Genomic DNA, 16650 nt, shown 5'->3' on the forward strand with positions numbered 1-16650 from the left:
ATCATATTTTATGAGAACCCAAAAGCAAATTACTCCCTGACTGGGCTGGCACTTACCCAGGCAGTGGTCCAAAGCTCAGGTGCACCAAAAAGCACCATTGCCGAACATCAGGGATATTTCTGCGACACCTGAAAAGCAGCAGGAGCTGCTGTGGTGATCAAGCAGGTCAATGCACAATACCACTTCTTCCCAGGCTTGCAAAATTGATCACAAAACGAATCTGAGTTGAGTGCAGCAGCAGCCAGCAGCGTCAGTGAATGCCAGACATCTTCCCTTTGCACAGGAAACACAAGAAAGTAAAAACATGTTTGAGTGCCTCAAAAAAAACCAGCTCACACATGGAAGAGTGAGCAGGCAGTCTCTGACTCCCTTGGGTCTGTATGCTGCTCTCTGAGAGATTCCTTTTGGACTTGGCTCGCCCAGGAGTTTTCAGCAAGCCTTGATCTGACCTCCAGTGTTCTGCTACCTGACTTGGTCTGTCTGTCTCTGTAGGACAGGCCTGAGCGTGTCCCAGGATGTGTGGTGTGAAGCAGCCCGCCTGCTGTATTTGGGTGCTCCAGGGGACAGGAATACCTCTGCTTCTTACAGGCTCTGGTGAAGCCACCTTGCTTGGGGAGGTAGAAAAGTCTAATGGTTGCCCTTGCACAGATGGAGACCAGAAGCACAGGTTTTGCTGAGGCAGAGTGGTATTTCCAGGGAACCCAGATACCTGAACTTAACTCCTGCCTGCAGGCAGCACTACTCCAGCACCACCCTGGGGATCTCCCTCGGAGACCAAACTGCAGCAGGGAATTTAAAAATGTGTTTTCCGGCTGTTGGCTCCTGTGGCACTGTATAGCCGATCCCTATGAGAGCTGCTGGTGGGGGGAAACTACAGCCCTGGCAAGGCACGGGACACAACGGCAAAGATCTTGTCTGTCACCCACAGACTGCAGAGAGTCTCAGCAGGACTTGGCTGGTACTCGTGATTTGTGGTCTTTTTCTTCACAGAGTTTTGCATTCACAGAGTCTTTTCAATAAAAGGAAAATACTTTCTAATACCAATCAGCGCAATAGAAATTGCAGTGTGACTTATTTAACTGACATGCAGATCATGTTACATGATTTACTCCTGTATCAGAGCCCAAGGTTATATTTAATGCGCCCTTTGGATTATCCCTAGGAATGAGAAAGGGAGATGAGTGGACACATCTCAAAAGAACTGCTCTTTTCAGCGCTGGTCTCAATCACTAGCAACAAGACATAAATGTATTTTTGTCTGTGAGAAAAGCATTTACAAAAATATTGCATTTCCAATGGAGCAGGTGATGACTCCATTGTACAGACATGGGAGGATAGCTCTCTGGGGAGACAGATTGTTTCCCAGAAACAATAACTTTGCAGCCCATCTGCCATCTCACCCCCAGCTTTTGCTATTGCCCAAGGTGTCTATGAGCTGCAAATACTTAGACACTGGCCTTTGGGTGGGTTTTGCTTTCTTCCTTGTCAAGGCACTTTTGTCTTCCCATAAAATACTTCCCATAAACTGCGATTTTGATTGCAGCACATTCAAAGAGGTGGACAGTGAGCTGGTGTTGTCCAGAGGTGTGAAGTGGGTGGCTGTAGCACCGCTTTGCCCTCACACTGCAGCTAAACCTGGCAGTCTCATTTTGAAGGGCCAATGACTGGGCCAGCCTTCAGACTAACCAGGGAGTACTTGCTGAACAGGTAGGGAAGCATGTGATGAAAAGCTGACTTGATGCCACCATGGTCCTGCATTTGTAATTCTATGTGTGGTTCTATGAAAGGCCCCAATTCTTGAGGAGAAGGTGCAAGGAGGTCCCCTAACTGCAACATCCTAACCAAACCTACTCTCCTGTAGCACCCAAGAAGAGACACAATGTGAGAACAAAAAGGCAATGTCTTCACCTATCAAGCCTGCAAATAAAACCAAACGGTAAGTTACCTGAAAATCTCCACATCAATCTACTCATTTCAGATAAACACCTGCATAGCACGACAGACAGGTTTTCTTGGTGTCGGGCAATTAAATCTCTATCGAGGTATAAATCAAAACACCAGCTTACAAATCATTGTCATAAAACGTTGCTGGAGGTTATGTTTTCCTGTTTCTTTTCTACAGTTTACTAACATTGGATCTTTCTGGAATATGCTTGTTTAGATTTGTCAGAGATTAAGTCAGAAATTTAATTCAGCTATATGCATGAGTCTTAAAATCTTGAAAATAATATTGTGAACATTTGTTGAAGCTGCTTGTGCTTTTATTGGTTGGATATTATATTCAGTTGAATCCATTCCATATTATTATACAGGTGTATGCACAGACATAAAGTGATCAGATGTGTTATAGTTACTCATTACGTTTTCCTTTGAAGCGTCTGAAGGTCTGTCCCGTCAGCTGGATTGTCCATCTGTAATTGATACCCTCCCCACCCGGATTTATACGTGTTGGGAAAGTGCCCAACAAGGAGCTGGGCTATCTGCAACAGGTGTCTCATGTCTTGATTTCTTACTGTGAAAGGCTTAGGTCTGTGAAATTTACCTTTGCTGCACTACAGAATTACCTTGCCCTTTGAGACAAACAAAATTTCCTGCTGGTGCTGTATATTGTGTTGTATTGGGCACTCTGCCTTTCCTTTATTCCAGCCTTATGACATCAAAGCATTCATTGAAAGAAGATGGTATCATCCTATCTGCATTAAGTGACATTTTGCTGTGCAGTTCACTCTGGAGTCCTGTTAATTTCCATCTCCTATATGTTGTTTGTAGTCAGATGTTTTAGAAATTCCAGTAAGAACTAAGGATAATATTTTGTATGGCACTGTCAAATATTTTGAGTGTAGTCTGTGCAAAGGTCAAGTGTTCCTATGGGGTCAACAAGCGATAAGAAACATTTAATAATGTGCTATTTAAAATGAGTTAGTTAAAAGACAGTCTAAAAGTGCTGCTTTTCCAAGTGCTCACACAGTAATACACTGAATTCAGCAATAGGTACATTGTGACTGCCATGGTAAGTGGAAGCCTCAGGCAGCACAGAGGCCAAGCAAAAAGAGACAAGAGGTGCATGTAGAGGAGATATATAAATCTTGCAGAAACAGCAAACAACTTAACTTACCTTGAATAGCATTTAATATACTGGTGACCCTAGCAGCTGGTCTTCTGGTCTTAGCTCCCCTGAAATGAAGACCCAGGGTCCACGTCTCCTGTATGCCTGGAGTACTGGTTAACAGCCCCTACAGAGATGTCTCAGGGAATGGCCACGTCTCCTTCTCAGCTGCCCAGAGTCTGCTTAGGGATGCTGCAGCATGCAGAAAGGATCCTCCGCTCCAGCTCTGCAGTTTCAGCCCAGACCTAAAGCAGCATATTGGAAAAGATGCATGCTAGTATCTCATTCACTGTTCACACTGTGATTTAGGATTGACAGCTGTTAAAATAGAAGCAGAGTGTGTACATTTTTCTGTTTGTTGCAAGGGCATTTAAAAACAGCCCTTGTAAATCCTCAAACAGCGTTGACAGGACACAACAGTAACACACTGTGCTCTGTGTAAGTGGGAACTCTGTCCATAGCCAGAACATGATGATCGCAGGGAGGAACGAAATGGGGCCAGAGAAGGGGTAGATTTAATAAAAGTTAAATGTAGTTTTATGGAGCATCTTGTCTGGTTCTGTTCTACAGTAAAATCTTTACTGATGTCGATAAGAAAATTCTCATTGATTTTATTGCTATGAGAGGACTCTCCCTGCTCCCCCCTCCCCCCCCCCCCCAAAAAAAAAAACAAAACAAAAAGTAAGTTCTGGAAAAATACAGGAGGTACTGGTGTCATTAATTCCCCATGGCAGTACATTGTTGAAGAAGCATGGCTTGTGGACTCAAGCACTGAATAAAAGCACTATACTTAGAGTTGAGTAAGGTACACTGGATGTGCCTGACAGTACTGTGTTTCGCTAAAGAATGGTTGAATGGTTGCACTTCCATACGTCCTGCACCTCTCCAACATCTTACCTGAATGGCCCATTCATGCATTTTCTTATTTGTGGCACCAAGCATAAAACACGTTTTGGCTTATTTCCGATACATGGATCAAGGCATGTTAGAAAAACAGTTGTTTCATGATAGTATAGAAAAAGATGAGATCTTAAATACAGGCTGGGGGCAACCTAAAACCCCAAATGTGAGAGAGATGCTGTTCTTGTGCAGATGCAACCGCACAAAATGACTCATCTGGAAGATGAAGACAGAATGGGACGAACAGCTCACAAAGTTCTCCAGGAGCAGAGACCCAAAGCACGTGGAGTTAGGACCTGTGAGAACCCATGAGGGAACACTTCTGCTCCCCCCGGTTTTCCCAACCAATGGGATAACCTCTGACATTTCGGTATTCACCCAGAACTACATCTGGGCCAGGCTTGCTCAGATTTAGAATACGATAGCACATCCAGATTCAGTCTGTCACCTTACCTCCTTGAAATTTGCATTCCCTTAGCTAGATGCAAAAAACAGGTAAGCTCTGCCACCTCTTGTCACAGTAGAGCCAAGAATGAAGGAGTCATTCTTCATTTTTGTTTTCTTCAATAATTACTATTGTACATGCAACTCTTTTCAAACTGGTTCCTGAATTACCCTCCACTTGGTCTTGACAATATTCAAATAGTATTCCTAAATATCATCCTAGATAGTTAATCCTGCTCAGGTGAATAGATGCAAGTGGAGTAAGCACAGTGTGACATTTAACAGAGTAACCATGACACCTCTGCTCCTTGAACAAAGCTAAATGCAAATATTATCTCTTTCCTCTCCCTGTGTTGTGTTGCCCTGAAAACTAAACAGGCCTTTTCCTTCAAAATGCTGACAATCTAATTTGTTTCTTTGTGCTGAAGAGATTAGGTGAAAAGGCAGAAGCAGAATTCATTTACCGCTGAGGTAAGGGGATGGAGTCCTTTTGATTTCAGCTGCACTGTGTGCTTGCTTGCATCAGTGGGGGATTTGAACCTGAAGCTGAGGATGCATTTTTGAAGATGAAACTGATCTTCTGAAAACGGTGAAATGTTTCCGTAGAAAAGTAACTAACTGCATGGGGCTTGATGACTTGACCTAGTCATCAGCAAATCCTTCCACCTTCAAAACATTTTCAGGAATTTATTTGCCCATAAACAATCATTGTTAATTACTACCACAATTACCGTAACACCTTGGAGACCTGGAAGACCATTGTCTTCAGCACTGCAACAGAAGGCCACTCAGAATAAATCCCAAGCATTAGCTTGGGATTTATTTATTACTGTCATCCGTTAGGATGAGAGTAGCTCCTTTTCGTCAGTTTTTCCATGTGACACTATGCCTTTCTAACAGGAAGGGATTGTCTGTCTGGCCGCAGCTGGAGAAGCCTGGGACAGTTTTGTGTCAGTGGGCACCAGGGAAGGATCAGCACAAATGTTGGTACTCCAGGAAGTGCAAACAGAGGGCAGCTGGACATGTTAGACAGGGCACTCCTATAATCCTCCTCAGCTCTTGAAGGAAACCCACAGTGGCAAGGAAGATGCCCTCACGTTTTGGGAAAGCATATTAGCTATGCACAATGCTGACAATACATGGAGTTACGTGCAATGCAGTAACCAGCTGGCTGCTCAGCCTTACACTACTCATGGACTGGTAGCCTTGACAGCTAGCCTCTGCTGAACTCATCATAACTGCTCCTTTGATCACCCTCACAACACTCCCACTGACGCTGGTAAGTCTTCTTGCCCCCACTTTGCAGATGAAAAGCGGAGATAAAGCCATGACTGAAGTAAAGCAAGGACTCAGCCACAAGCGTGGGTCATCTCGCTGAAAGAGCTTTAAGTTAATGCTTCACACCTCTGATACTCTAGATAAAGAGCTCATCATCACAACTGAATTGACAAGATGCCAGTTTATGCATCTTACCTTAATCAGTAAAAGGTGCAATTCCCCATAAATATTCTCTCAGCGGTAGACTCAGTTCTGGTTGTTCTCAGAATCCTTATTCCATGCGCATCCATTTGTTAGTCCCTACCATCAACCCTGTCCCCCAGGGATAATAATCCGATTCATGCACTAAACTGATCTGAGTTTTAAAATAACCAAAAATGGCAGCAGCAGATAGTCTGCAAGTGCAGAATTGCAGCAAATACACTGCACCTCAGATTCCCACTAACTGTAATGGGCCCATACAGAAGGTAGATGGCAAAGTAGGCAAAGATCGCACATTGAATGCACTGGTATATTGCTTACACATGGTATTGCTACGTGACGCTCTCATGTCAAAAACAAACAAAGAGTACACACTGCTGTAGCTTTCGTTCAGTGCCGGACGTGATTTTGAACACATCCATCTTCCTGTGTACCCAATGCAGTCCATGCTAAGTCAACACGAGGATTCTCAGAAGTTTCCGTATGCTTTGGGTCAGACCCTATAAGCTGACAGATTCATTTGTAAACATAAGATTTCGTGAAATCGTCTACATTACAAAATTATGCTACAGCATTTCATTTTGCTTGCAGGCCCTGTGCTATTTGGTTCTTTACAAACATGTATTTTAACTTGCATATTGCCTCAGTTTCTGTTGTTCAGGAGAGACATGGATTTATAACACTGAATGCCTATTATCCTGTTCTTTCTATTTGCTTTTAGGATGAAGTAGTAACCCTTTTCATAATAGCACGCAGTGGTTGTATTAACACCAACTAAATAAAGATGAGTTCAGCATCAACAGGAAATAAAAACTGCTGTAAAGTACAATAAAGTCACAGACAGGGTCACACATGATCTTACTTCTGCATGATTTCTATGTTCAGAAATTTCTGCTGATTTCTGTCTTCAAAACCACAAATACAAAGTAGCAGCCACTGCCAAAAAGCACTCTCTTTTCTCTGTAAGTTCTAGAAAAGCCTTTCTCTTGAGAGTTACAGAAAGAAAAGCATGGCCAAGCAAGAAGATATTCCCACAGAGCAGGCTTACCTAAAGAAACACAAGTATCAGAACACTCTTACTCTTAAAGGATGCTTGTCAGGGATTACCTCACTTTATCACCCTATTTTCCAAGTCACCTAAAAAAGGCCACCACAGCCTGGCTCTGAAGGTCAAGAGATATGGGCTATTTCAGACCAACAATGCAGTGACTGTCAGAGATGCAGGCACTGGCAGTCTCTCTTCTTCCCTCTTGAATACCTGCTCTAATTTTAGCTCAGGCACAGAAGCCAGAGAAGCTGCCTGTCTCTCAAAGCAACACCCTGATTAATTCGTTTAGGAGTCTATCGGTAAGACTTGGCATTTCCCACCACACCCAGAAACCCAGACCTCCTGGGTGCCAGGAAGAGAGGAAGAGAACTCACCATACTCAGCACTGTACGCATGGAGGGCACAGTAGGCAGCTTTCACATGCTATGCTAAGTCTGCCTCTGTGCCTCTGAACAGCTTTAGAGAGAAGCCTCACATAGAGGCTTTGCAGCAACCAAATCCCAAGGTAAAAAAGGCACAAAGTGAGAAGGCATCAGGAGAAAACAACTCTTACTCCTTCTTACTCTATGGCAGCAGGAACAAGCTTCCAGCCAGAAAGAGAGAAGTCTACCCACAGAGAACCCAGGGCTGCTGGGGCACTCAATCAGGCTCTCCCAGGGCTGATGACAAATGCCAGGCAAATGCCCTCCATTAGGATCACTGTTAAACACATTACCCTCAGCTGCATTTGTTTTCTTTAAAATTCTCGGGTCAGTTCTTCTAAAACTGCCTTAAATCCCAGATGTCCACGGCAAATAGGGAAGGCAATCCACATCAGAATAAATAAGTAACTGTAAAGCTTTGGAGGAGAGTGGAAGAGGTGCTTCTTTATATTAATGACACCTCCCAGATTCTCCATTATTAACCCTGCTAATGGCTTTACATTCCTGTTGATAGCCAACACTGAATGTGGGATCGAAGGATAAATTACCTGGTGCCCCAAACACTTGAGATAAAAGACAAAAAAAAAAGAATATGAGCTGTGCTCAGTTAAGAGCTATGCTTGATAGCCCTTTAAAAGGGAATCACAAGTCACTAGCGTTTTCGTGGGGCAGAGGGGCAGATGAATGAAAAATAAAACCCCCATTCCTCACAGTCACTGGATGAGAGAGCAGCCAATGGCGAGCAGGGCCAGCTCCTCCACCCACCGGGGCGCCTATGCTAGCTCACCACCAAGAGGTGCGCCCTTGCAGAAAAAAGTCTGGCAGGCTGCGAGCTTCCCTCTACGCTCCCCTCCGGGGCTGTTGGACAGCAAGGAGCTGTGCATGACCTGGCAATGTTTTAAACAAGTGTCTTTAATATTGCAAAGCCGATCGGAACTCAGCACGATACTTAATAGCATACGTCGATCTCTAATGAAGAGTAGTTGCTAAGGAAACCACTTAAAAGCCACTTTAAAATATTTGCCACATATTAAAAAAACAGAATAATTTCCTGCTGTCAAATTACAAGACCTCTTCAAAGGTCATTAGGAATATTCTTTAATCATTATGGTAGAAATATGCTTGTGGTTCCTTTCAGCAGACAGGGGACTGAATTTTGGTCTGGGATATTATCTTTTTAAAACTGAAGTCACATGACTGAAACGAAACCAGCTGTGCACTGCTCAGCCATTCCCGAGATCAGCTTTTTCTACTACATATTTCAAATACAAAGTTACAATGTCTGACATCCTAATCTTTTGAAGTATCCCGACTTCTAACTTACCATACTTCACAAGGGTTCAAGTTCAAGGACAAATTCAGTTTGCACAGCTGAAATGCTATAAATGGAGAATGCTAAAGGCACAATGCAAAGGGCTAGGTACATTGTGTTCTAACTCCCTTTTTCCTGCATTTAAGAGGACAGATTCTTCAGTAGAGGCACAAAAAGCTCAGCAAAAATATTTTTCTGTTTCCAAATGAACTGCCTGAATACTCAAAAGCCATTTAAAGTTTCAGGATAAATAAAGCAATCATTTTTTTCAAATGTATACTCTTTTCAGAAAACATGCTGTATTGGGTCTGGCTGGGATGTAGTTAACTTTTCTCACAGTAGCCTTCACAGTGCTGTGCTTTGTATTTGCAGTCAGAGCGGTGTTGAAAACACACCAATGTTTTGGCTACAGCTGAGCAGTGCTGGCACTGCTGGCTAAGGAGGGGGAGTGACAGAGCTGCTTGGTGGTCACTTGGCGGCTAGCCAAGATTAACCAGCCACATCTCGGATCACTAAGTCCAGAAATCTAACTTTTGTTTTAATGACTACAGCTAATCCTCTAGACATGCTTTTGATCTGACCTTCTCAGAAAGAGTATAGTGTTTAGACACAGGACTTTATTTTCCATGTTTACCAGGACAGAAGCAAGCCATGTCATCTGAACTGAGAGGATGTGCAACAGATGTGCAGCTGACTCCCATCTTTCCTACAAATGAGAACTGGTTTAGAGCCAGCAGTTTGATCTGGGTGCTCCTCTGAATCTGCCCAAGTTGCACCATAACCGTCCTGTTTCAGAATGCCTTCTGGCTTTGTGTAAGTCATGGGTCCCAAATGAGACAGAAACTTGCTGAGTAAGATAACCAGAGGAAACAAGACTATCATATCCTAAACTCTAAGCACACAAGGGATGTCACATCACCTGTAAAAGTATAGAGCGTGAGTTTGAGAATTAGGCATTGCATATCATTTGAACAGTGCCAAAAATAATACAGTTTTACTTTTCTATTTCTTGTTTCTTATCAGAACACTTACTAGCTTTCTTAGTCATGCTTCGTTGTTAACACTATTATTATTTATGCAAGGGCAATACCTGGCAAGAGTGCCAAGAAGTGCATTTCCCTGGAAGAAGGAAGCCACTTTTCACCCACACCAAGGACTGTGTGCAGTCCTTGTCAGCAAAGAGAAGCACGGCTGCTCCACCAGGGCAGGCAAGCTGGGGATAAGGGTGACAGGCAGGCAGGGACCTCACTGACAGCCCCACGGCACCCCAGCCAGGAGAGCCAGGCCAGCTGGTGGCAGCAACAAGGGTCAGCCACAGTCCACGGACCACCAAGCCTGACCATAGAGGTAACACAGGCTCAAGGCAGTTACATCAGCCAGGGAAGCACAGGATCAGCAAGGTACACAGCCAGGCATGGGCATACCTACGACATAGTTTGTGCAGGGCCTGAGCTTAAATGTGGCTCCCGAGCCAAGGGACAGAGATCCCCAATAAGGTTTCCCGCAGCTCCTTTCCCAGCACCAAGGTCTATGCTCACAGCTGTGCTATGCTAGGGCATAGCACCCAAATCCCCACACAGGCACCCAAATCCCCACAGGGGTAGAGCCTGTGGAGCTGCTTGGTGCACTTAGGGTCTGACAGCAGCCATGCATGCCTTTCCCACATTAGCTTACCTGACTTTGAACGGCCACTTTTGAGAAGTGCCATGAAAAATGACAGCTGTTGCCAATTATTTGAAGGTCAATACTAAGACCCTTCACCACAGCCACAAGATGTTTTCTGGTGTCTTCTGATCTGCTAGCAAACCTAGAGATACAGAGGTACAGAGATAATTAGCTAGGAGCGTACCATAGGGAACAATTCTTCACTCTCCCACTTGTAATGTCAGGCATTGCAAAGCATATCGTGTTGGTAAGATAAGTACAGTGTTCAGAACCAGTTTGCAATGGACATTTCTTTTCCACCGACCCAAGAATCACAGCTGCTGTATGTTCAGTTACAGCACTGGGCAGGACAGCATGCTAGCACACTGACAACAAACCTTCCCCTGCCCTGAGTAGTTTGATTTGTTTTCTAGTCACATGAGACAATCAATTAAGCTTTTAGAATCCAAAGATGTAAGCATGCAGAAAAGAATGAATAAAAAAAAGGGAAGAGAAGTAGCAGCTGAGAAATAATCACAGAAAACCGTGCAAATTGTGAAGGAAAAGGAGAACAAAATATAGCAGAATGGGCAGCGGGTGAGGGAAAGGTGAGGAACATGATGGAGAAGCAAAACCAGAGGCAGTAAAAGAGAAAAAAGTGAGAAAGATAATCTTTCAGGAGCAGAAATTCCTTGACAGTAGAGAGAGAATGTAGAAAACTTAACTCATCCTTTAGGGAAAATAAATGCAAGGGGAAAGTCAAAATTAACTGTTTGCAGTTGAAAACAAATGTTGCATAGTAAAAATTCCTGCCTTTCCTGTTTCTGATTTTTTTGTCTCCTGTCCTCCAAGTGCTGTCAGAGACCCCTCAAAGTACGAAGTGCTGCACCATAGCCTATCCCCCACACCCTTTGCCCCCACCTATTTCCCTGCAGATCCTTGCCGTTGTGCCCTAGCCTCATCTTCAAGCCTGTGGCCTTCTCATGCCTGCTGCCTCTTTTCTCCTGCCACCTCAAATTCCTGCTGCTGCCCCTTCAGCTGCCTCCCACTTACCTTCCAAAACCCTGTAAATATAAGAGTAGTTCCACTGCATATGAAACATGGTCAGCACGAAACATTTATAATTTCCATGCTGGCTTTCACTGCAAACTATCAAGGGCAGAAATTGTCTCTCAGCACTTGTGCCTAATGTCATATAGGTCCCTGACACGTCTAGGAAACCCCTGCTGGTACCGGTCTGTAAATAGCAATACCTGTTTTACAGGGTAACATCCTGTTTTTATTCTCGATAAATCACTGCTAGTTTGGATACACTTCTGTATGGATCACACCTCAGGAGAACTGCCCAATGCCAGGAGAGCTGGTTTCCACGGAGCATTGTTTTTCCTTTGTCTCAGTGAGGACAAACAGGAACCAAGGAACAACCTGCAGTAACAGATGAGAGCATTGCTATTGCCAAAAGACTCACAGGGTCAAATTTCATTAACGCAGAGTGGGACGCCACGCATCTGGAAACCAGAACAATCTGGTAGGTACTACCATGCTTACCTAACCCGTTCTTCTACATGTAGACCTGCACAGTGAGAGCTCCGAGGGGTTTTCTTGCTGCTTTTCTGTCGCTGGGAAGCCAGAAGCTGATGGATTTTGCAGTCAAGGCACATTGCGCAGTGGGCACTAGAACTGCTGAGCTGTCCCCTACTCGATACAGAAAGGAGACAGTTGACATCAAGCTTTGTTCAGAACACACTAAAGATGACATTGCAGCAGATGATAAATGTTAATGGCAACTTTGACAGATTAAGGATGCCACCTAATAGCAGCACTAGATATAGATACATAGGTCTGAGTTTTTAAGAATCTGTACTCATAGTCAGGAGACCAAAGAATTTGGTTTCCTGGAATATTGGTGCCTTTGTGAAGCCCCTAGTTGGGAAATAGAAATTGTCAGTCTGTAAACCTACAGGTCCGGTATCACATTTTAAAGGGCTATTTATAAGGTAATGTCAAAGTCAATTGCAAAGAAAAGTTAGAGGAGATAATGCTCGTGAAATTAAAAAAAAAAAACAAACAACCAAACACCACACCACCACCACAAACAGAAACTTCCTCACCTCACGAATATCTGGAATAAACTTGACAGTGACCTCCTTAAGCTCCTACAGAAACTACATTGGCTCACATTTTTCTCTTCAGGTTTCTATTTTCAAGTACTCTTTTCTCCAGTGGGCAGCGTTGAGGGCAATGGGAAGGTGTGTATCAAAGGCTTTTGTCATTAGAGTAATCCGACTTGCCAGATTGCATCACAGGTCAAAGAGTGTGTCAGTAGCACAGCGCCATGCAAATGATGTCTTTAAACCGCCATTTGGACACGGGTCAAATGAGGAGGAGGCAGCAGGAGTGCTTTTTCCATAGAAACGGCTGCCTTGGAGCAGCACACTCGACTGTAGTTTAAAGCTGTTGCCATATTTTTCCCTAACGACACCAACAATTGTTTCTAAGCCCCCTCGAGAAGCCCGTGTGCAGTAGCTGCGACACAGCCTGCGTGTCCTTGCAGTCGGGCTTCCCACCGGGCCCAGACTGGCTTCGCGGGGCGAGGAAAGCAGCGGAGCGCAGGCAAGGGGCCTGTGCAGGGACACCGCCGGGGCCGCGCCGCCAGCCCGACGCCGTCGCCTCGGCCAAGGCCGCACCGGTCTCCCTCCTCAGGGCCTCGCTCTCCCCGGCCCGCCGGCTGCCGGCCTCCCCTTGCCAGGCCCGGCGGCGCCACCGCCCCCCCGCGCCCCTGGCGGCCCGTCACGGCCAACGGCCAGCGGGTAACGGCCGGGCGCGCGGCGGGCGGGGCGGGGGCGGTGGGGGAGGCTCGGCCGCCGCGGCGGCCGCCATTGGAGGCGGCGGGAGGGCAGGGCTGCAGCGGGACGGCCCCCGCCGCCGCCCGATTGGCCCGGCGGGCTGGGGCCGGTCGGCGGGGCGGGGCCCGAGGGAACGGCCGGCGGGCGGGAGCGCGGCCCGCGCCTCGGCTCAGGGGAGGCGCCGCTTTCGCATCGCTGGGGCGCAGCTCCCCACAGCCGCCGCCACCGGCCGCCCGGGCGCGGAAGGAGGTAAGAGCCGCCGCCTCCCTGAGGCAGCCCGGCGGCCCACGTTTAGCGCCGGGGCGCCTGCACGGCCCAGCCTGCAGGGGGACCGGGGCGAGGTGGGGGTGAGGGGGGTGAGGGAGGGGAGAGCGCCCTCGGCTGCGTCGCAGTGTTGGGGCTTACCTGCCTCCCTCGCTTCTCCCTGTTTCCCTCTCCGCCAACCGCGGGGTTCGCGCTGGGTTCCGCCCGCTTCGATGTGGCAGGCGGGGCCGGGCCCCGGGCCGCGCTCTCGCCGTTAGGCCGCGTCCCGGGGTCGTGCACAAAGGGGGCAGTGGAGGAGCGAGGAAAAGCCGCCTCTAAGCTGCCCGCCGGTCTCTCTGCCGACCGCAGCCGGGAGGAAGGGCCTGCAGCGGAGACAGCGCTCCCGCCGCGGAGGGGCTCGCGTTAAAGAAGAGATCGGTGCTGGTTACACCAGCCTTTCCTCAGAGCCTCAAACGGCCTAACGTAACCGCACAGCTTCTGTAGATGTAGAATAAACCCGTCCCAGCTCAGTCAGTCCTTTGCTTAATTTGTAATTCGTAAGTAGCAGCAGAAGCCTCTTTAAATTGCTGCTGTCTGTGCAGTTTAATATCCAGGCAGGGGGTGAGATTATACTGTCACAGATTCCAAAAAACCCTCTGCTTTAAGACGAGCTTAGCACATAGAAGCATAGAGTCCTGGCCCCATCTGTGGGGTCTGGAAATCACGCAAGGCAAGTGCACTTATGCGTGTTCAGGGTTTTAAATTCCTTTTTAAATACATTTCATCCCCTGGGGCAGCAGGCATGCCTTCTCTTTCTTCCGGGTTTCTTCCCCTCCCCGCCTTCTCACAGTCTGGAAAATTTCCATATGCCAAGAAGCAGCCAGCCTGTAAAAGGGTCACCATGCGTTTTGAATGACAGTTTAATCGCTCACTTCATTTGCTTTAAGCATTGCACTTCCGCGTCTGCCTACAGAAAATATTTCTTTTAAGTTAAACGTGCACAGATGAACAGGATCAGATGGAGTACCTCAAAACAGATTCCCATCTACAACTCTCTGTCGTGGACTTTGGCTTTAACACCAGTGCCCCCCTTTCTAATACTTCAGTCTTGTTTTGCCAAGATAGACTTGACCTGTGTTTGCAAACATACCGGTTAGGAAAGCACAGGCTGTTATATGTCCAGCTGAAACCATAACTATTTACATCACAGAAACTAAAGATCAGGTTCCTACTCTTGACTTGCAGATACACTTGAGAAGCCACACCATTGAGAAAAAGGCCTTTTGAGAGTTGAATTTGATAGGGAACAAATGCATTAATTAGCTTGGGATTTTGGATTAATTCTCCGATTCATGCTGTGGATACTGGGAAATCTAAATATAGCTAACGCTTCATGTTCGCCTTTCAAGCTGTGAGTTTTGTTAATTGGCAGGCTTTCAATTTGGTCGTGCTGTGTTTCAAAGAAGGAAGTTAATGTACTGTTGTTATGAGTCAAGGATAACAGAAAAGAAAAAGTAACTCAGAAAAGTAAATCGGTTTTTAAATTGGGATGTGCTGTTGCCATCACCCTGCAATAAAATGGAAAATCTTAAAATTCCAAGTGGTCAGTTCCACTCAGCTGGTGGCATAGCCCACATTCGTCTGGGGCAACAACAGTGATTCCCAGCACGTTCGGCCTTTTATCAAGTTGACAGTTGCTCTCCAAGTGCTAAGTAAAGAAACCTTTCTTCATCTAAGAATTGCATGAAATGTAAACCAAGAGCATCTAGAGTAACATGCTTTGAGCTGTGAATGACAAGTTTAATGGAGGCCTCCAGAAAGCTCATGTCACAGCCATTTTCTACTAAAGCAACCTCTTCTGTTACCTTTGTCTCTGTGTTTTTGCAAGCACCTGGATTTTGTGTAGTAATTTAAAAAAGTAGTTTTAACAAATATTTCAGATTTACAGATGCAATTATAATTGGCATGGGGAAAGTACAACGACAAGGCACTCCAGCCCAGAATTACAGTGTCTTGGGTACACATGTTGCTCTTTGCTGCTTGATTGCGTCAGGCTACCCTGCCATCTTTTTTTTTTTTTTTTTTGGCATTCACCATGAGCCTGCATATTTTTAATTCCTTTATGATGGCATATAGTCCCTTTCACTCATAATTTTGCTCTCATAAACTTTGAGCAATTAAGGTAGAAATCCCTCACTTAAAATTTAGTGTGGTTAGTTACAGTGATCTGATGGTCCAGTTCGAATTACTCCAGGACAACAACATGGTCTTATTACAAACTGCATCCCAGCCTGTTGGACTTTCATCAAGTTGAGTGTTACTCTACAAAAGGTTACATAAACCAATCTTTCTACATTTTTCAGCATGCTAGATGAATCATCATTAGTGAATTTTTATCTGTTCTGAGCCAAGCGATGTGTTTCATTTATCTGGGCTGGAAAAGTGATCTGAGGAGCCAGAAGTTCTTGCTTGCCTGTGTTAGCCAAGAGAGCCCATTTCAGGGTTAGGAGGCAAAGAACTTCAGGCCAGACAAAATAGCAAAGAGCTGCACGGGTTTTATTTTTTGGGGGAAGATTGTGTGTGCAATTGCGTATGTCTGTGGATACACACTTAGTGGTCGTTCTTAGCTTAAGAAAATCACAATTCACTTCACGGGTCTCTGTTGAAAAGTATTGTTCAAGTTCTCAATAAACGTGACAGAACCAAGTATCGTGTGCAGATGAAAAAACGCTTTAAAATCTAAGCAAATATATTTCTCCCACCTTCGCCCCCAAGAGCCACAGTGTGGATGTTTCAGCAATTGTTCAAAGAGCATGCATGATAAGCTCATTTTCACAACCTTACTTTATGTTTTCACATATTCATATTTCTGCTGACATGGAGCAAGTTTGTTATCGCTCTCATTTGCTCCATCACAACCTCTTCAACCTTCACAAATTCAGGATATGATTATGCAGGTGGCCTGCAGAAATGTCTTACCTTGATCTATCTGCAGTACTCCCCGCTAGATGTGGGTTGGTCTGTGTAGGATTCTTTCTCGGTGAGTCATGCAGATCCCTCTGTGGTTTCTTCTAGGCAGTGCTGTGCTATGCATGATTAGCGGGCTCTAAGGGTGACATTGTTTCCTGAATGATGTAACTGAAAATTTCCCTTCCTGTGCTTCTTGTTTCCTGATCAGTTTTCTTTTTGTTCTCAAAGACATTCCA

This window comes from Vanellus vanellus (genome assembly GCF_965231255.1).
Source record: "Vanellus vanellus genome assembly, chromosome: 4".
Taxonomy (NCBI): Eukaryota; Metazoa; Chordata; class Aves; order Charadriiformes; family Charadriidae; genus Vanellus; species Vanellus vanellus.